This window comes from Bos mutus, chromosome 17 (assembly GCF_027580195.1).
Source record: "Bos mutus isolate GX-2022 chromosome 17, NWIPB_WYAK_1.1, whole genome shotgun sequence".
Lineage (NCBI taxonomy): Eukaryota > Metazoa > Chordata > Mammalia > Artiodactyla > Bovidae > Bos > Bos mutus.
In genome coordinates, this window is record NC_091633.1 from 47,244,618 (window position 1) to 47,266,031 (window position 21,414).

Sequence of the window (21,414 nt, forward strand, 5' to 3'; positions counted from 1 at the left end):
AGCCACCACCATTTTGGACTCCTTTTTCCTATTCTAACTACCTAACACAATAATACATAATAAAAGCTGCTTCATTAAAAATATTAGCTACATGGCTGATCCAAGACTTTTTCTAGCAAAAGAACTTCAGTGTTGCTATGCTTTTTAAAGAATCAGCCTTGAAATCTATATAAAATTATATCAAAATAATGGACTGGAGTAATATATCTAAGTTACATAGGACAACAATGATGGCACAGGTAGATTTTCTGTTCTATGCAGTGTGCTCTTTATTATCCTACCAATAAATAGCATCAACTTCAACTAGTATAATACATCAGCTTATTGGCTGAAGGAATTAAAGAAATTCAGGGAAAATAATTGATTCCTTGAAATAGATTAACCTACTAGTCTTTAGTTGCTTTGTAATTATATCCAGAAGTAAGATGTCTTTTGCTTTTTAAATGGAGCCTCTATTTGAGCAAAACCCAAGCACTAGTTGTGTTAAAATATGTTTTACTCTCTAATATAGTAAATTATACTCTTCATATGGGAAATCATAATAAAAGAAAATGTATTACTACTGCATTAGTATATTCTACTAAGAAATAAACACAGGTTAAAGGTAATAAAGTCATGGATATTTTAGTACATTTTTATGGTATTCCTTTGGTGAATAATTATGACTTCATATAACATAAATATTGTTTTCCCAATGTTTGATATGCTTGGCTTGTACTTATTTCTGAGGTTATCAACAGAATAAAAAGCAAGATATTACATAAAAGAAATGAAATAGGTAAAATAAAAGGAAGCATATTTTATTGTTCAAGTTGAAACTGGATTGGAATAAGTAGAATATTTTTGTATAAGTTGGCACTATTTAAAACTAAGATTTAGCTCATTTTTCCAATTTCAAGAATGGAGAGTAGATTAAAATGTAGAATGTGTCCTATTAAACACACTCCTCTACCACTGAAATGGAACTAACAAAACTAATAATTTAGGGACACCAAATATTTTAAGGGTGGTTAGTACATACACAAAATCAGATATCTTAATTTTTTTATTTAGTAAATAATTTATTATTGTACACAAATAGGTAATCAATAAAGTTAGTGACATTGATGAGCTTAATTGTTTTTTTGAATCACACTATGTAGCAAATATTATGGTCATTTTATAAAATATAGCATATAAAAAAGCTATGTTAAATATGTTCCTTTTATTACAAAAGCTATTAATCATTAAATATCTTTAAAACAGAGACAAAAATATTGGTAAATTTAGTTGTTTTCTACAAAATATGTCTCATATTTTTAGTATCTAATTCAGTTCAGACATAGGCCATTACTCTGCCTAAAGAGACAAAAAATAAAAAGTCTTTCTACATTAGCCTATGAGTTACTATTAGAAAATATAGGCTGTGAACTTTCTCCAGGAGAAATGAGCTTAGTCTAGGACCTTCACCTTTTACAAACATGTTATTAAATTTTAGTTCACAGAACAGAATCCTCCAAATTTATTTTAAAAGCCTGTGAAGAAAGATAAGCAAGGTCGACTTTGTAACTCTTTAGTCTTAATATATCTAAAGTATTCTCTCTAAATATTTTAAACTTAACTTAGATATTGAGTGTTTTCCGTTCTCAAAGTGAAATCCAAGGTATGTTTGTAGAGACAGAAAATGGGCTAAAATGTTTTACTTAATTTATATTATTTTTCTGTTTATATATATTTTATAAAAACACATTCCAATGACACACTTTAAAACTCAATAATTCAAAACTATATCTTAAATTGAGTACAAATAAAAAATTTAGAGTAAAAGGGATTTATTAAATTTAAATAAGTGTAGAATATACATCCTCTGGAGGAGAAAATGGCAACCCACTCCAGTATTCTTGCCTTGAGAATCCCATGGACAGAGGAGCCTGGTGGGCTATAGTCCATGGGGTCGCAAAGAGTTGGACATGACTGAGCATCCATGCAAGCACAGGATGTAATTAGGAAGATAATATCTTAAATTACAAGTTTTACATAATATTTTTGAAAGTGCTTTTCAGGTCTTCATATTTCAAGTCAATAAAGATGAGTCAATTCTTCATTAGGATGTACAGTCTTAAAGCAAATTGTCGGTAGGGTTTTCTGTTTTATTTTCTCCACAAGATAGAATGATTCTCTTCATGTACTGGGGACACAGCTGATCTAACCTGTTCAGATATACACATACAAATATATCCACATGTAAGTATTGTACATACATACATATATACATATACATGGAGATGCAGTCATATATGTGTATACATGTGGCATTTAAGACTCAAAATGAAATATATAAATATACTGTGTATTAGATTATCAGGTTAGCTATGACAAGTTTAAGTGTGAGTTAGACCACAAAGAAGGCTGAGCATGGAAGAACTGATGCTTTTGAATTGTGATGCAGGAGAAGAATCTTGAGATCAAAACAGTCAATCCTAAAGAAAATCAATCCTGAATATTAATTGGAAGGACTGATGCTGAAGCTTCAATACTTTGGCCACCTAATGCAAAGAACTGACTCATTAGGAAACACCCAGATGCAAGAAAAGACTCTGATGCTGGAAAAGACTGATGGCAGGAGAAGAAGGGGGTGACAGAGGATGTGATGGTTGGATGGCATCACTGACTCAATGGGCATGAGTTTGAGCAAACTCTGGGAGATAGTGAAGGACAGGAAGCCTGGTGTGCTGCAGTCCATGGGGTCACAGAGTAGGACACAACTTTGTGGCTAAACAACAAGAAGATGGCAAATATCATTTCACTGTTGTGTCTTTACAATGATCTAGGAATAATCCATTCCATTTCTGATATCCAAAACAAACACCCCATTTAGGTGATTAAACTTGCTTTCTGTGTAGCTCTGTTTTCTCAGATCAGATCAGATCAGTCGCTCAGTCGTGTCCGACTCTTAGCGACCCCATGAATCACAGCATGCCAGGCCTCCCTGTCTATCACCAACTCCCGGAGTTCACTCAGACTCACGTCCATCGAGTCACTGATGCCATCCAGCCATCTCATCTTCTGTCGTCCCCTTCTCCTCTTGCCCCCAATCCCTCCCAGCATCAGAGTCTTTTCCAATGAGTCAACTCTTCACATGAGGTGGCCAAAGTACTGGAGTTTCAGCTTTAGCATCATTCCTTCCAAAGAAATCCCAGGGCTGATCTCCTTCAGAATGGACTGGTTGGATCTCCTTGCAGTCCAAGGGACTCTCAAGAGTCTTCTCCAACACCACAGTTCAAAAGCATCAATTCTTCGGCGCTCAGCCTTCTTCACAGTCCAACTCTCACATCCGTACATGACAACAGGAAAAACCATAGCCTTGACTAGATGAACCTTTGTTAGCAAAGTAATATCTCTGCTTTTCAATATGCTATCTAGGTTGGTCATGACTTTTCTTCCAAGGAGTAAGCGTCTTTCAATTTCATGGCTTCAGTCACCATCTGCAGTGATTTTGGAGCCCAGAAAAATGAAGTCTAACACTGTTTCCACTGTTCCCCCTTCTATTTCCCATAAAGTGATGGGACCGGATGCCATGATCTTTGTTTTCTGAATGTTTAGCTTTAAGTCACCTTTTTCACTCTCCACTATCACTTTCATCAAGAGGCTTTTTAGTTCCTCTTCACTTTCTGCCATAAGGGTGGTGTCATCTGCATATCTGAGGTTATTGATATTTCTCCCGGCAATCTTGATTCCAGCTTGTGTTTCTTCCAGCTCAGTATTTCTCATGATGTACTCTGCATATAAGTTAAATAAGCAGTGTGACAATATACAGCCTTGATGAACTCCTTTTCCTATTTGGAACCAGTCTGTTGTTCCATGTCTAGTTCTAACTGTTGCTTCCTGACCTGCATACAAATTTCTCAAGAGGCAGGTCAGGTGGTCTGGTATTCCCATCTCTTTCAGAATTTTCCACAGTTGATTGTGATCCACACAGTCAAAGGCTTTGGCATAGTCCATAAAGCAGAAATAGATGCTTTTCTGGAACTCTCCTGCTTTTTCCATGATCCAGCGGATGTTGGCAATTTGATCTCTGGTTCCTCTGCCTTTTCTAAAACCAGCTTGAACATCTGGAAGTTCACGGTTCATATATTGCTGAAGCCTAGCTTGGAGAATTTTGAGCATTACTTTACTAGCGTGTGAGATGAGTGCAATTGTGTGGTAGTTTGAGCATTCTTTGGCATTGCCTTTCTTTGGGATTGGAATGAACACTGACCTTTTTCAGTCCTGTGGCCACTGCTGAGTTTTCCAAATTTGCTGGCATAATGAGTGCAGCACTTTCACAGCATCATCTTTCAGGATTTGGAATAGCTCAACTGGAATTCCATCACCTCCACTAGCTTTGTTCATAGTGATGCTTTCTAAGGCCCACTTGATTTCACATTCCAGGATGTCTGGCTCTAGGTCAGTGATCACACCATCGTGATTATCTGGGTCGTGAAGATGTTTTTTGTACAGTTCTTCTGTGTATTCTTGCCACCTCTTCTTAATATCTTCTGCTTCTGTTAGGTCCATACCATTTCTGTCCTTTATCGAGCCCATTTTTGCGTGAAATGTTCCCTTTGTATCTCTGATTTTCTTGAAGAGATCTCTAGTCTTTCCCATTCTGTTGTTTTCCTCTATTTCTTTGCATTGATCGCTGAGGAAGGCTTTCTTATCTCTTCTTGCTATTCTTTGGAACTCTGCATTCAGATATTTATATCTTTCCTTTTCTCCTTTGCTTTTCACTTCTCTTCTTTTCACAGCTATTTTGAAGGCCTCCCCAGACAGCCATTTTGCTGTTTCGCATTTCTTTTCCATGGGGATGGTCTTGATCCCTGTCTCCCGTACAATGTCACGAACCTCAGTCCATAGTTCATCAGGCACTCTATCAGATCTAGTCCCTTAAATCTTTTTCTCACTTCCACTGTATAATCATAAGGGATTTGATTTAGGTCATACCTGAATGGCCTAGTGGTTTTCCCTACTTTCTTCAATTTAAGTCTGAATTTGGCAATAAGGAGTTCATGGTCTGAGCCACAGTCAGCTCCTGGTCTTGTTTTTGCTGACTGTATAGAGCTTCTCCATCTTTGGCTGCAAAATCAATCTGATTTTGGTGTTGACCATCTGGTGATGTCCATGTGTAGAGTCTTCTCTTGTGTTGTTGGAAGAGGGCGTTTGTTATGACCAGTGCATTTTCTTGGCAAAACTCTATTAGCCTTTGCCCTGCTTCATTCCGTATTCCAAGGCCAAATTTGCCTGTTATTCCAGGTGTTTCTTGACTTCCTACTTTTGCATTCCAGTCCCCTATAATGAAAAGGACATCTTTTTTGGGTGTTAGTTCTAAAAGGTCTGGTAGGTCTTCATAGAACCGTTCAACTTCAGCTTCTTCAGCGTTACTGGTTGGGGCGTAGACTTGGATTGCTGTGATATTGAATGGTTTGCCTTCGAAATAAACAGAGATCATTCTGTCGTTTTTGAGATTGCGTCCAAGTACTGCATTTCGGACTCTTTTGTTGACTATGATGGCCAGTCCATTTCTTCTGAGGGATTCCTGACTGCAGTAGTAGATATAATGGTCATCTGAGTTAAATTCACCCATTCCAGTCCATTTCAGTTTGCTGATTCCTAGAATGTCGACATTCACTCTTGCCATCCCTTGTTTGACCACTTCCAATTTGCCTTGATTCATGGGCCTGACATTCCAGGTTCCTATGCAATATTGCTCTTTACAGCATTCTTTTTGCTTTGGCTCCATCCCTTCATTCTTTCTGGAGTTATTTCTCCAGTGATCTCCAGTAGCATATTGGGCACCTACTGACCTGGGGAGTTTCTCTTTCAGTATCCTATCATTTTGCCTTTTCATACTGTTCATACTTTTCATACTGTTCACTTTTCATACTTTTCATACTGTTTCATACTGTTCATGTTCATGTTTCAAACTGCTCTTTTTTCTAGGTACATTTTATATTTACTTTTGAATATTTAGCAAGCTGCTATTGCATTGCTAAATCTGTGTACTTGACTGAGAAGCATTCAAGTCCATTCAAAGAGAAAGGGGATTTATAATGCTAAACTTATCATTCAAAACTTCAGTGTTGACAGTAAAAACAAAAAATGATACAATCCTGTCTCAACTAGAGTACTGACTCTAAGAATTTCTCTTTATAAATTTGTCCACTGGTGATATGCTCTGAAATTCTTTCTTCCTGATCATGTTTACTTTATTCTTCAAAATAGCCTATATATTTTTTTTTAATTTAAATTTATTTATTTTAACTGGAGGCTAATTAGTTTATAATATTGTACTGGTTTTGGCATACATCAACATGAATCCGCCACGGGTGTACATATGTTCCCAATCCTAAACCCCCCTCCCACATCCCTCCCCATACCATCCCTCTGGGTCATCCCAGTGCACCACCCCAAGCATCCTGTATCCTGCATTGAATCTAGACTGGCAATTCATTTCTTATATGATATTATACATGTTTCAATGCCATTCTTCCAAATCATCCCACCCTCTCCATCTCCCAGAGTCCAAAAGACTGTTCTATACATCTGTGTCTCTTTTGCTGTCTCGCATACAGGGTTATTGTTACCATCTTTCTAAATTCCATATATATGCGTTAGTATACTGTATTGGTGTTTTTCTTTCTGGCTTACTTCACTCTGTATAATAGGCTCCAGTTTCATCCACCTCATTAGAACTGATTCAATGTATTCTTTTTAATGGCTGAGTAATACTCCATTGTGTATATGTACCATGACTCTCTTATCTATTCATCTGCTGATGGACATCTAGGTTGCTTCCATGTCCTGGCTATTATAAACAGTGCTGCAATGAACATTGGGGTACACGTGTCTCTTTCAATTCTGGTTTCCTCGGTGTGTATGCCCAGCAGTGGGATTGCTATATATTTTTGAATGAAAAAATACCTATACATTTCACAATTAAAATCCTAAAGAGGAACATCTTTTTTAAAGATATGAAATTGTCGTCTTCAAGCTTCTACTTTACTATATGGTTACGGTAGGTAGCAGCTATAGTAATCAGAGAAGGCAATGGCATCCCACTCTAGTACTCTTGCCTGGAAAATCCCATGGATGGAAGGGAGAGCCTGGTAGGCTGCGGTCCATGGGGTCGCTAGGAGTCGGAAACGACTGAGAGACTTCACTTTCACTTTTCACTTTCATGCATTGGAGAAGGAAATGGCAACCCACTCCAATGTTCTTGCCCAGAGAATCCCAGGGATGGGGGAGCCTGACTCCATTTATGGGGTCACACAGAGTCGGACACGACTGAAGCAACTTAGCAGCAGCAACAACAACTATAGTACTAGTAATCATAGAAGTAGTATCTTGTTGTTCTTAGATGAAAATTCAGTATTGTCCATCGTATTTGTCAGATTATCATAAAAAATATTTTAATAATTTAGACTTTCAAAAATGTCCTTTCACATTTCTTTGAAGAATTCTACTGAACACTTTTTTTATGAACAAACAGCAAGTTTTTAGATTCTTAAATTTCTTAGGTAATTATAATATCACTAAAATGGAAGACTTACCAAACTTGAATCCACAGCAATTTTCAAAGAACCATAAATGAAGATTATTGTACGAGGTAGTTTTGAGATTGAGGCAGGTTGATATTTTTGGTAAATATAATGTATGTTTAAAACAAAAGAGTCTCTCAATAAATGATTTGTTTCTTTAATTTCTTAGAAACATAGGGATAGGAATATTTTTTCCTCTTAACAATACGGTAGTGAAATAACTATTGACACTTAGGATCTGAGAGTCAATAGGGAGTATTAGGGACTTTGATGATTACAAGATGAATGACAAAAGTAACCATATATCTCCCATTTCTCTGAGGCAGTTTTGGCTTTTACCTGATCATGAAGCATGCAGCTTAATGGCAGAGCCTTTCATTCTCCACCCCAAACTTTTTATCATATCACTTTGGGTGTTGATTTATATGGTGATTCAGATCTGAAAATCTAAAGTCTTCAATGAACCTGATATTGTCAGATTTCTTATTTTTGAAAAGCATAAGTTTGGATTTTTAGGTTCTCAACTGATTTTAAAATACTGAAAAATTTTCAAATATCCTAAAATATAGGTAAGCCTCTATTATGCCAACCAATAAAACTAAATATGTATTATCTGAGTATACTATTGAAAGACATTCATCTACTCTGAGTAAGAATATAAGAAGGGTTTATCACTGGTTTTTGAGAAGAAAATCCTCATGTTTGCTCTTGTCTTTCTTATTATCTAATGATGATGATAAAAGTCACCATAAAGCTTGAAAAAATTCTCAAATAATAATATAAAATAGTTTGTACTCAACTCCTATTTGTCTGTTGACCAAAATAGAGGTTTTTAATTGTGTGTTCTTAAAATGATTTGACTAAAGTGCAAATTTATTAACAGTGGTCTCTTCTAGGTTATCTCTTCTCATTTCACTTATTCAAATATGCATTACTATTTTGTTCTTTTCTAAATAATAATGACTGAAAATTGTATTTATCTTAAGATGGTATTAAATGATAAACTTTAAATAAAAATGAGAAAAGCATAAGAGAGTGGTTGACATATGCATATGGAATTGGAGAAAACTGGGTTCACAAGCCACCTTTGCCTCTCTATTCAATGGCAACCCACTCCAGTATTCTTGCCTGGAGAATTCCACGGGCAGAGGAGCCTGACAGGATACAGCTCATGGGGTCACACAGAGTCGGACATCACTAAGCAACTAACACTTTCACTTTCTCTGAACAAGCTTGTTTATCCCAACTTTGAAAGTGTTTAGTGAAACGAAAGACATGACATATTTAAAATATCTTACCACAATAATATAATCAGGCTTTGAAGTCAAAAACAGCTGGCTTCAAAATTTTGTTTGGTTCTTCATCTACCATGCATCATGTCTATGGTATCTGATGAATTAGATAAAGTTTCTAATTTTCAGTTTCTTCATAAATAATAGAGATAATAAAACCAAATTTTCAAGATTGTAACATTTTAAAGAGTGTATCTCTATCTATCTATTTCTTCTTTTGAGAAACAAAGTCTCAAAAATGACAGGAGGAATTGTTTCTGATCAATGATGTATATTTTAAAATACACTGATTTATACTGAAGAACTGTTTTAATGACCAGGAGACTCATCTATATCCATATTTATTCTGTTGTTGTAGCTGTTGTTATTATCAATTTCTCCTGCCTATTCAGTAGTGTATATATTTTGAACACAGTACACAGTAATCAGATGTATTTTCTATGTGTGTTTCAAAAACAATTATAAAACACTTTTAAAATGAAATAGGAAATAGCTATTTACTTCAGAAGGATTAGAGTCTATATAGTATCTAGAATCACTGATTCCCAGAAGTCAAAAAAGGTAACATCTCTTGGAGAATAGAGTAGTTACTTCATTTATTTCAATAAGCTCTAAAATAAAGAAGGAAAGAAATGAAACATCATCTCTCCATGTGTTACTTTGGAAATTCTCCAATGAAAGAAAAAGAAATTTCTCTATAGTCAGAAAAGATACATGCATTCCAGTATCCAGTGTAAAAAGCACTGTTTACAATAACCAAGACATGGAAGCAACCTAAATGACCATCAACAGATGAATGAATATAGATGCGATGCAGTATGTGTGTGTGTGTGTGTGTGTGTATACCGCCTGAGCCACCAGGGAAGCATCATTTATATGTGGAACCTAAAAGTCATGCAAATTAACATTTATAAAGCCAAAATAGACTCACAGACAAACTTAAGGTTACTAAAAGGGGAAAGTGAGCAGGTAGGGAAGAGGGATAAATTAACAATTGGGGATTTACAGATACACACTACTATATATATAGACAAACAACAAGTGCATACTGTATAGCAAAGGGAACTATATTCAATATCTTGTAATAATGTATAATGGAAAAAAGGAGGGCTTCCCAGGTGATGCTAGTGGTAAAGAATCTGCCTTCCCATGCAGGAGACATAAAACACGCGAGTTCAATCCCTGGGTTAGGAAGAATCCTTTGAGGAGAGCATGCCAACCCACTCGAGTATTCTTGCCTGGAAAAACCCATGGATAGAGAAGCCTGGTGGGCTACAGTTCATGGGATCGCAGAGTGAGACACAACTGAGCATCTGAGCACATAATGGAAAAGTGTGTGTGTGTGTGTGTGTGTGTGTAACTGAATCACTTTGCTGTATACCTGAAACATTGTAAGTCAACTATACCTCAATCAAAAAAGAAACATTATCTTTCAATATGACTTAGGCTCTTCTGCTGCCTTGCCAGTATGCCATTTACTGTATCTTCAAGGATTTGCATACTTACTAGGAAAACTTCGAAAATTAAAGGTCAGCTGCTTTTTCACATGGTGGTTGAAGGTGGCAGTGTGGAGGCACCTCACACTGAAGAAAAGTAACCTAAAGAATTTGTCCACACTTGGTCTCATAGATGTCTAACAGCAAGATGTTCTGTGTAATGTGAAGTTAGTCAGTAGCATCACTGATTTTCAGGATGCAATTCTCAGCTACAGCCCAGGCTGAATGGGGTTGGAATCATGGGGATATATGTAGGAAAGAGAGGTGGACCTAGAGATTAATTCAATTCTTAATGGGTTTGTAGGCATTTCTTATGAAGGGATGGTAAAGAATTTAAGTATTGCAGATATCTGAACATTGGAACAAGGGAGCTATTAGGAACTTTGAGAAAATATCTTTACAACATGTTTTCATTTGCAATTTTGGGTCAAGTTAAATGAGCAATTTTAATACTCCTTCTCCCCTACAAATGCACACAGGCACATATATTATGGGAGAAACATAAGTTGTATATTTGCTCAGGCTGGGTCATACCTCTTTCCTATAAGCTCCCTGACAATAGAAACGATGGTCAGTAGTGTATGGTAAACAGCAGCTCACAACACAGCCACAAACTAATAGGAAAAAGTACCTTACACCCACCAGATTAAAGAATTCTGTGACTCCTAAAAAGGAATAGGGCAGACATCTTTATTCTAACACTGAGTAAAAAAGAAAGACAAACTATCAAATTTGGTTCAATTTAATGCATGTATAATATAAACTTAACAGACTCTAAGAAAAGCTTGTGCCAGTAGTTGGCTATAAAATAATTTTTATTTATAATCTGATAAATCCTAGGTAAGTCGTTCAAAATGTGATTCATTCAGTTAGCAAACATACTAGGAAGAGCAATGATAACTATTTAGAAACACTCCCTTTATAAAAAATTTAACAATATAAAGAATAAGTAATCTAACCAAGTATTGTGCTAAGCACTTTATGAGCACTAATACGTTGAACCTCCTTGAACGCTTAAGAGGGCGGTACAGCACACTGGAATTTATGGATGATAAAACTTCCTTCAAAAAAGGCCAAAAATTGAGATATAGAGCTTAAGTAATTGTATGATATTCTCAAACAACATAGTTAGAAATCAAAATGTATATCAATATACTTACTTTATTCTCTGCTTCTGTTTTTCTCTTGCTTCTGCAATAGACAAAATAGGACACTAATGAAAACATAAAGTAAGATGTGAATGAATTCTAATCGTTGCTCTTATGTCTTATTAAAACTGCTGCTACTAAAATTTTTGCAATATCAATCTAGACATATGGACAATGTTTTCACAACTCATAGATCAGCCAGTTAAAAATATATTTGAAAACAGAGGAGGAAATGCTATTCTAGGTTTCATGCCTGGATTATCCCAAATTTAACACTCTTATATAGTTAGTTTAGTCAATTGTAGACAAACTGTTATCAAAGTCAGCAAGACACGTCAGTTCAGTTCAGTTCAGTCGCTCAGTTGTGTATTCTTTGCGACCCCATGGACTGCAGCACGCCAGGCTTCCCTGTCCATCACCAACTCCCTGAGCCTACTCAAAGTCATGTCCATCACATCGGTGATGCCATCCAACCATCTCATCCTCTGTCGACCCCTTCTCCTCCACATCAGAGGTGATGATATTTACATCATCTGAAATAATAGTTGCCTTTGTGGAATTATGTCAATTGAATGTAAAGAATTCAGAGTAGGATTGTCCTAATTTATGAGTTCACCTGTCCAAATAAATATCAGGACAGAAAATCATTGGACTGAAACAAAATTAATGCCAAGTGTAATGTAACTTGAGAATTTTTGTTATACCATCAATTCTCATACTGATTATATGGGAAATTATACCCTGTTGGATATACCCTATTTCCAGAATTTTGCCAGAATTTTTAAGATTTCCTGAAGTGCTCTAGTTTTTTCAGAGAATAGACTAAATGCAAGGCAGATTTTAGATAAAAGTTACTTCCTAGTGTCATTTCCTTCTAATAAAATGTACCAACAGCCCAATGATGAATAAATAATGTTTGAAAATGAATGACGTTATTTTTTAAGAGTGGCAATTGAAATCATATCTTAAACTAATAAGACCATTTATAAAACCCAACAGTGGATAGTCTACCATATTCAATTTTCCTTTATCTAGTGAAAACAAACAACTAAAAAATGAATCAAAGAGAAAGTTTTGGTGTTAATGAAATCATTAGTGAATAACAAAAACCTGATGTATATGTTTAAATGGTGACATTTCAAGGTCTACAGTAATTTCTGGAGCCACATTTAATATGATCCATATGATAAGCATGATATTACTTCATTCTATTATTTAAAACAAGACCTCACAAATGGTACTTGATATTTTAGGTTATTTTCATTGTATAAGGAAGAGCACTATATTCCACAAGCTTCTTAGATGAATCAATGTGTAATGTTTATATATTAGAGATGTTAAATATGCATAGTATATTTTTATTAGCTTTCCAAATTCACTTTAATGTCTTGGTGTTTCAGAGTACAGAGTATATTGTTTCTTGCCACTGAGTATCTTCACTCATTTAAAAAAACTCCTTGTTAAAAACATTTTAACTTTCTACTTTCAAGCACATGACACTATAATTCAATGAATTTAAATCACCAGCCTGGTCCATGAAGGGAATAGAGGTTCAGTGAAGCCTACAATACACATTCATATAGTTTCTGTGTATGACACAAGATGTTAAATTATTTTTTCTATAGACCCACTATTTCAGCTAAAATACAAATGTTTGAAACAACAGTTGATAAAGAAGGTGTAGATTAACATCCACAAACCCCTTGAAGGGTTTAAAAAGAGCAGTCAAGCTTTTTCTCTCTTATAGTAGCACAAACATTTATTTGAAGTAGTAGAATATATCAGATTTGGAAGTCATTGCTCTTGGGAAAAAGAACAGAACATAGTGAGGGAATACTTAGGAGAGCTTGACATATGTCCTCTGGAATTTGAGGCACATATAAACACACAGTTTGATGTCTTCAAAACAGCTGCACTGCAACTCTGTGTAAGGAAATGTGGACAGAACCGTTGCCAAGGGCAAGATGAGGGGAATGTGATGCCACAATCCACATATTTTGTCATAGCAAGAGTTTTTCACTTCTGTGTAGGTCCTGCAATCTTTCCAACTCCAGAAATTTTTTAACTTCCAGAACAGAAACCCAAGGATAAACGTCTACAGGAGCCAGTGTAGGGATGGGAAAGCCAGAACTGTAATCGACAAATTGTCAGAGGCTTGGTATGGACAACTCTGAGAATTAAAATCTCCAAGGGGTAGAAGTCATCAATAAGCTCCCACATTTTGTGAATTTTACCTTCAGGGGCCTTTCCAGGTTCTCAAAATGAACACTGAAGAAAAATTCCCTTATAATTCCAGTAGGAGGAAGGAATAGGAAACAGTATGAAATATACCAGAGCATTCTGTGCTTAAAAAGGCAGGTCCTCAGGAAAAACTATTTTGGTAGAGTTTAACCTGATGGGGTTTCAGCAGAGCCAAACCTACCCAAAAGAAGGGAATTATCCAACTCTGGCCTCTTCTGTGTCACATGGGTGGGAGGAGGGGAGCACTGGTGAAGTTCATGGTGCAGGAGCCTAGACTCACCAAAGATAATGACAAAACTATATCAAACAATTTATGTGACCACCATATTACTGAAAGTCTATTTACCAAACTTTCTTTACCTGGCACATTATGAATTATGCCTGCCTACAACAACAAAATATTACAAGCAGAAAATTTTAAATATTTTGAACTAAATTAAAGAATTGATGCTTTTGAACTGTGGTGTTGGAGAAGACCTTGAGAGTCCCTTGGACTGCAAGGAGATCCAGCCAGTCCTTCCTAAAGGAGATCAGCCCTGGGATCTCTTTGGAAGGAATGTTGCTAAAGCTGAAACTCCGATACTTTGGCCACCTCATGCGAAGAGTTGACTCATTGGAAAAGACTCTGATGCTGGGAGGGATTGGGGGAAGGAGGAGAAGGGGATGACAGAGGATGAGATGGCTGGATGGCATCACTGACTTGATGGATGTGAGTCTGAGTGAACTCAGGGAGTTGGTGATGGACAGGAAGGCCTGGGGTGCTGTGATTCATGGGGTCGTGAAGAGTCGGACATGACTGAGCAACTGAACTGAACTGAACTGAATTGAAAATAAATATACAGCTTATCAAAACCTGTAGTATACACTGAAATGCTTAGAGGAAAATTAATGCATAGAGGGAAGTTAACAGCACTGAATCATACATTAGGAAAGAAAAAAAAACCAAGAATCGGTCATCTAAATTTCCACACTGACAAAAGAAAATTTAATTAAATTAAAATAAAGAGAAGAAAAAATTGAAATTATATGTTAATAAAGTGGAAAGCAATAAATTAAAAAAATACAAATCTGACTTTTTGAAATTAACAGTAAAATTAACAAGCCACTACCCAACCTGACTAAGGGCAAAAGACAGAAGATCCAAATAACCAATATCAGGAATGAAAGAGGAGATAAAATTACAGATAGTAAAGACATTTAAAGGATAATAAAGAAACATGATGGAAAGTTCTATGCCCACAAAATTGATACGAACAATTCCTTAAAAGACCAATCTGCCAAAATTCAAACAAGAAAAAATAGGTAACATGAATAGTCTTATTATCTATTAAAGAAACACTATCAATAGTTAATAATCTTCCAAATCAAAAAATACCAAGTCCAGAGAACAAGATGGCAGAGGTGTAGGAGGACGTGGAATGCATCTCTCTCCATGGATACATCAGGAATACACCTTCAGACCCAGAAGGGCAGGCAGAACACCAGCTGAGAGCGGACAGGAGGACCTGACCGATGGAAAAGAATATATAGAACCCCGCAAAACTCAGTAGGACGAAGGAACTAGGAAGAAAAACAGGAGTGTGAGTAGGACTGGACCTATTCTGGGCAGGTAGGGGAACTGAAGCAGGGGTCCGGTCCAATCCCCACAGCAAGGCAGTTGTCTGAGTCAGAAGAGAAACAGTTAAGGCTGAGAGTGAAACAGCTGATCTGTGGCAGCCTAAATGGAATGAAAAGCAGACAGTCCTTGCTTCAGCCATACATATACTGGGCAGCAACACGGGTCTCCTGGAAATGGCTGGGAGCTGCAGTTTAGGGATTGTGGAGAGATCCCAGGGCAAAGGCTGCTGTTGATTGCAGAGAGACAGATTGAGGGGATGTGAGGGAGATTGTGGTGGGAAATGCCTGTGGAGTAAAGCCAGGCAGCCACGGGAGCAAGGTGATACTGCTGAGTCAGGTGTAAGGGGTGGAGCCATCACCATAGCCTCTCTCTCTCCACGTGCCAGCATCGGCAGCTGAACAATAGAGAGGCTGGCCTGTCAAACACCTGATGCACTGAACTACAGAATAGGACCCCACCCAGGTACTTTTGCCTGGAAAATCCCATGGACAGAGGAGCCTGGTAGGCTGCAATCCGTGGGGTCGCTGAGTCAGGCACGACTGAGTGACTTCACTTTCACTTTTCACTTTCATGCACTGGAGAAGGAAACGGCAACCCACTCCAGTGTTCTTGCCTAGAGAATCCTAGGGACGGGGGAGCCTGGTGGGCTGCCGTCTATGGGGTTGCACAGAGTCAGACACGACTGAAGCGACTTAGCAGCAGCAGCAGCAGCAGCAGCAGGATGCCCCTTTAAGTGACTGATGCACAGATCTACAGAGTAGGACCCCAGCCAGGGGGGGGCCCTCTATGTTCCTGAACAGGCAGAGCTACAAAGACTGGCCAAAGAGACCTTCTGATCGCAAGCTACAAGAGGCTCGAAAAATTCTGATAGGGCCATAACTCCTGCGGCAGAGGCAGTCTGTGTCCCTGCACACTTGGTGCCACCAGGGTCCCCACAAGCCAAGCAGCTGCACCACCTTCACGCTCAACTCTCAGTGGGGGCAGAGGTGCCGCAGGCAAAAAAAAAAAGTCTTGTGTCTATGCGCACAGGGTCCTTTGATCCTGGCCAACTCTTTGCGACCCTGTAGACTGGCCTGCCAGGCTTCTCTGTCAGAGAGGGGGATTCTCCAGGCAAGAATAGTGGAGCGTACCGGCCAATACTGGTTGCCATATCCTTCTAGAGCACTATATTTCCTGCTGCCCTAGCCGCCAACCCCCCTGAGTACCTGGTGTTGCCAGAACCCCTGCAACCCAACCAGCTGCATGACCTCCACACCTGGACCTCACAGGGGCAAACCCAAGCCCTCCAGGGCAGCCCCAGGAGCAAATCCCTGTGGATGACCCACATGCAGAGGTGGAAATAAAACCACAATTGAAACCCAGGGGCAGTGTGGCTAAGGAAGAAGACCCAAAACCTTCCCACCAGGTCCAGAGATCAGTTCAGTGTTGGAGGACACCCTAGGGAGGTAAGGTGGATTGTGATTCCCAGCATGGGAAAGGACTCTGACAGCAGTGACACAAGAAAAACATTTATTATTCTTATTTTTTGACTTGTTCTGTAGATTATTTTGGACTTTTTTCCTCACCCCTCCCCTCCCACCCCATTGTAGTTGTTAACTTTATTGGCAATAAGAAATCCAATTAAACTTTTTAAATCCAAAAAGTTTAAATCCAATTTAAACTTTTTTTTTTCTTTTTCCTTGGTCACATTTTTTATTGTTGTCATAAACCTCTGCCTCTAAGTTGGAGTTTTGCAGTTCTCTGGAGTGTTCCTCTTTTTTTTTTTTTCCTCTCTCTCTCTCCTTTTTTATTTTAATTTTTAATTTCCTAAACCTATTATTAGTTTTTCTACATTTATTTCTTTGTTTGCTTTTCCTATTGTTCTTTTCCCTTTGCAGTTAATCTTTAATATATATAAATTTTCTTTATCTACCTCTACTTAACTTTGCATATCTATTCTTTGTTTCTTTTCTTTTCTTTCTCTCCTTTCCTCTCAACATATTTGCTAGTTTTATTTTCATTGCTTTATTCCCCAATTGGCACCTTGCTTTAGTTTTGTTTTCCAGCTTGTGCTTTAGTTAGTTTTGTTCTGGTAGATGTAATTTTTGGTTTCCTTTGTTTGCCAGGTCAATATATTGTAGATAATTTTTGTTGGACTGTTTTCATTTTAATTGTGGGTGTATATGTATATGTGTGTATTCAGTCATACTTTTTATTGTTGTTATAAACCTCTGTCTCTACACTGGGCTTTTGCAGTTCTGTGGAGTCATCCTGTTCCCCCCACCCCTTTGCCTTTCTTCTTCTGTTTTTTCTCTTTTCTCTTTTTTATAATTTTAATATTTTTGAATCTACTATATTTTTCTACATTTATTCCTTCGTTTGTCTTTCCTACTGTGCTTTTCCCCTTGTAGTTAATCTTCAATGTATATAAATCTTCTTCATCTACCTCTACTTAAATTTGCATATCTATTCTTTCTTTTCTTTCCTTTCCTCTTAACATATTTGTTAGTTTTGTTTTCATTGCTTTATTCTCTACTTGACACCTTGCTTTAGCTTTGTTTTCTATTTTGTGCTTAAGTTAGTTTTGTTCTTAACTGGTAAATATAATGTTTTATTTCTTTTGTTCACCAGATCTATCTACTGTACTTTATTTTAGTTGGACTGTTTTCACTTTGCTCATGGGTGTATATGTGTATGTGTATATTCCATTATTTTAATTATTATTTGTCTGATTTTATAATTGTCATTTGTCTGGGATTCATCTTTGGTTTCTTGTTTTTGGATATTTGTTTTACTCTCCTTTAATGCCATAACAAACCATTTGTGGAATGTTTGTTCCTGACCAGAGATCAAAACCTGAACCTTTGGAGTGGGAGCACTGACTTTAAGACCCTAGACTACCAGAGAATTAACCCTAGGGAGCATCAAATAGTGAGAGCTCACACAAAGGAAACCATTTGAATACAAGACCCGGCATCACTCAACCACCAGTAGCACCCTGTGCAGGCTGCCTCATCTAAACAACAAACAAAACAAAAATACAAACCCAATCATCAGCAGGCAGGATTACCACCTCACTCAGCCTTGCCCATCAGAGGAGAAACAAAGAAACAAACAAAAACGCAGCACAAATCTCACCCTATATGAAGCTCACACAAACCACTGGACCAAACTTAAGAGGGCAGAAACCAAAAGGAAGAAAGAATTCACCCTTCTTCAAGGAAAAAATTCAACTTGGTTTAAAGCCTGGGGAAAGGAGACCTCAAATACAATAACTTAAAAAAATAATAATGAAAAGGCAGAGAGATACAGCACAAATGAAGAAACAAACTAGAAACAAACAAACAAAAAATCCAAATAAATGAAGAGGAAATGGGAAAATTACCTGAAAATGAATTCAGAATGATGATAGTAAAGGTGATCAAAAGCCTTGAAAACAAAATGGAGAAAATGCAAGAATCAGTTAACAAAGAGCTAGAAGAATTAAAGAATATGCATACAGAGACAAACAACACAATTACTGAAATTGAAAATACTCTAGAAGGAATCAATGGCAAAATATGTGAAGCAGAAGGACGAATCAGTGAGCTGGAAGATAAAACGGTGAAATAACTTCTGAAGAGCAGAATGAAGTAAAAAAAATGAAAAGAGCTGAGGACAGGCTCAGAGACCTCTGGGATTATACCAAAAGCACCAACATTCGAATTATAGGGGTCCCAGAAGAAGAGAAAAAAAAAGGGCTGGAGAAAATTTTTGAAGAGATTATAGCTGAAAATCTCCCTAACATGGAAAAGGAAATAGCCAATCAAGTTCAAGAGGCACAAAGAGTCCCACACAGGATAAACTCAAGGAGAAACATGCCAAGATACATACTAATCAAACTGACAAAGACTAAACACCAAGAAAGAATATTAAAAGCAGTAAGGGAGAAGCAACAAGTAACATACAAAGCTAACTCCATATGCTTAACATCTGATCTTTCAGCAGAAACTCTGCAGGTCCGAAGGTAACGGCAGGATATATTCAAAGTATTGAAAGGGAAAAATCTACAACAAAGATTACTGTACCCAGCAGGGATCTCATTCAAAAATCATGGAGAAATAAAAAGCTTTTCAGACAAGCAAAAGTTAAGAGAATTCAGTACCACCAAACCAGCTTTACAACAAATGTTAAATGGGCTTATATAGACAAGAAATACAACAGAATAAAAAAGACTTACAAAATCAACCCCAGACGATTAGAAAATGGCTATAGGAACATATATATCAATAATTACTTTAAATGTAAATGGACTAAATGCTCCAACCAAAAGACACAGACTGGCTGAATGGATACAAATGCAAGACCCATATGCATGCTAGCTACAAGAAACCCACTTCAGATCTCAAGACACATATAGACTGAAGGTGAGAGGATGGAAAAATGTATTCCATGTAAATAGGAAGCAAAAGAAACCTGGAGTGGCAATCCTCATATCAGACAAAATAGACTGTAAAATAAAGAAGATTACAAGAGATAAGGAAGGAACTACATAATGATCAAGGGATCAATCCAAGAGGAAGACATAACAATTGTAAACATCTATGCACCCAACATAGGAGCATCTCAATACATACGACAAACACTAACAGACATAAAAGGAGAAATAGACAGTAACACAATAATAGTAGGAGACTTTAACACCCCACTCACACCAATGGACAGATCATCAAAACAGAAAATTAATAAGGAAACACAAGTCTTAAAGGATACATTAGATGAGATGGATCTCATTTATATCTTTAGGACATTCCATCCAAATGCAGAAGAATACACCTTCTTCTCAATTGCACATGGAACATTCTCCAGGACAAAATCAAACCTCAGTAAATTTAAGAAAATTGAAATTGTATCAAGCATCTTCTCCAACCACAATGTTATGAGACTAGATATCAATTACAAGAAAAAAACTGTATGAAACAGAAACACATGGAGATTAAACTACACATTTCTAAATAACCAACAGGTTATTGAAGAAATAAAAAGGGGAGTAAAAAAATTTCTAGAAACAAACGACAATGAAAACATGACAACTCAAAACCTATGGGATGCAGCAAAAGCAGTTACAAGAGGGAAGTTTATAGCAATACAATCCTACCTCAAGAAATAAGAAAAACATCGAATGGATAACCTAACTTTACACCTAAAGAAACTGAAAAAAGAAGAAGAAAAAACCCATATTAGTAGAAGGAAAGTAATCATAAAGATCCAAGCAGAAATAAATGAAAAAGAAATGAAAGAATCAATAGTAAAGATTAATAAAACTAAAAGCTGGTTCTTTGAGAAGATTAAAAAAAAAAATTTGACAAATCCTTAGCCAGACTCATCAAGAAAAAAAGAGAGAAGATGCAAATCAAAAAAAATTAGAAATGAAAAAGGAGAGGTTACAACAGATAGTGCAGAAATACAAAGGATTATAAGAGACTACTATGATAATAAAGATGTGGTACATATACACAATGGAGTATTACTCAGCCATTAAAAAGAATACATTTGAACCAATTCTAATGAGGTGGATGAAACTGGAGCCTATTATACAGAGTGAAGTAAGCCTGAAAGAAAAACACCAATACAGTATACTAACACATATATATGGAATTTAGAAAGATGGTAATGATAATCCTGCATGCGAGACAGCAAAAGAAACACAGATGTATAGAAGAGTCTTTTAGACTCTGTGGGAGAGGGCGAGGGTGGGATGATTTGGGGGAATGGCATTGATACATGTATATTATCATATGTGAAATGAATCGCCAATCCAGGTTCAATGCATTATACAGAATATTCGGGGCTGGTGCACTGGGATGACCCAGAGGGATGGTATGGGGAGGGAGGTGGGAGTGGGGTTCAGGAAGGGGAACACATGTATACCCATGGTGGATTCATGTTGATGTATGGCAAAACCAACACAATATTGTAAAGTAAATAGCCTCCAATTAAAATAAATAAATTTATATTAAAAATAAAAATAAAAATCCACATGCATTATAACATAGAAGAAAAAAGAGAAAGAGAGACTACTATGAACAACTATAAGACAAGGAA